The sequence below is a fragment of the Adelges cooleyi genome, unplaced genomic scaffold (assembly GCF_023614345.1).
Source record: "Adelges cooleyi isolate 19-005CV unplaced genomic scaffold, UGA_ACOO_1.1 ACOO_flye_CR_arks_rails_tigmint_CR_PRNA_2, whole genome shotgun sequence".
Classification (NCBI taxonomy): domain Eukaryota; kingdom Metazoa; phylum Arthropoda; class Insecta; order Hemiptera; family Adelgidae; genus Adelges; species Adelges cooleyi.
In genome coordinates, this window is record NW_026095860.1 from 10,836,090 (window position 1) to 10,837,425 (window position 1,336).

At 31.0% G+C, this 1,336-nt stretch overlaps 1 non-coding gene across 1 annotated transcript; it reads left to right on the forward strand.

Annotated features, from left to right (window-relative positions):
* The first annotated feature begins 592 nt into the window (after positions 1–592).
* On the forward strand, positions 593–665 carry Trnar-acg (transfer RNA arginine (anticodon ACG)). Its single transcript has one exon. It is a non-coding gene; the product is annotated as a tRNA-Arg (tRNA).
* The last annotated feature ends 671 nt before the right edge of the window (positions 666–1,336 follow it).

A 1,336-nucleotide genomic window follows, 5' to 3' on the forward strand; every position in this document is an offset into this window, starting at 1 on the left:
AATCAATTTAATGAATACCCTTATATAGTTTACATAATTCGTTCGGCTATAATATTTTAAGAACCGAGTAGGTATTATCAAATTATTTGACAGTGTTTTGTTTCAACAGGAATATAATTTATACTTAGCCTAAATCCATTATCGGTGTTCAGTAATCGTGTTTATGTATTTTATACTATCAGTTATTTTCAAAATTAAAGTATAAATTATAATTATCAGTAGATATGATTTAAGAAATGTATATGTCTTATTTAAATGGAAATATATTCTTGACCGACTACAGTCTACACGTTCCTGATGGAAAAAAGTCTTATTTTTTTAAAACATTTTTAGCTTTTAAAATAGGTATATCTGTAGTGTTTGCCGCCTGTTTGGGCAACAGTTAATTTCAGTTTTAACTTTGGTTATATTTTAATAAATATTCAATATTATCTAGATAAGGTTTAAACTTTAGGTATGCATCATGTGATATGTACAGTGTATTGATGTATCTAATGAGTAATGGAATCTACTCATGTCGAGTACTATGTTTTAGGGGTGCGGATGAGGTAATGCCGTTTTAATCACTTGAAAATGCGTAGTTCAATCAAGTGGCCTTGTGGCGCAACGGATAACGCGTCTGACTACGGATCAGAAGATTCCAGGTTCGAATCCTGGCAAGGTCGCAACACTGTAATTTTTTTAATATTTATTTCCCCAATTATTTTATTTTACAGTATTAATAAAAAACATGAACTACCAATAAATATTGGATTTCTTAGGTACTTACCTAATTTGTTTAGTTACCTAAAAAAATAGATCATTATTTATTATGATTTTTGAACCAACCGCTTTTTGCAGGCGAGAACAACTTCCCCTAGCTTCTCTGCGAGTTAAAAAAAGTATATTCAATATCCCAAATTCAAAATCATAGTCGCCCCTCTTCTAAAATTTTACTTACCTAACCACTCTAGGGGACTTGTCTCATTTGCTCCCCATTTAGCACATCCCTATATGTACTCCATAAACTTGAAATGTTCTATAACAGCAAGAATATGAATTTTAGGTCTCCAAGATTTGAACCCAATGTGTAGAACTAGAAACCAGAATGCTATTACTTGATAGATATCTATTGCTCGATATAGCTCAAAACCGCTCATCTATACTTAATTTGTACAATAACCCGTCGAATCTAATACTAACCAGACAACAAAAGTGTATGATGTACACGTCATACAATAAAGAATCGTAAAAATATCATTAACACATAATGCGTTTTAATTGAACTATAATATGTAAGTACTTCTTCGGCTCCACTGTATTTTTTTCTTTTCGTTAGTAGTTAATTCAGTTTACC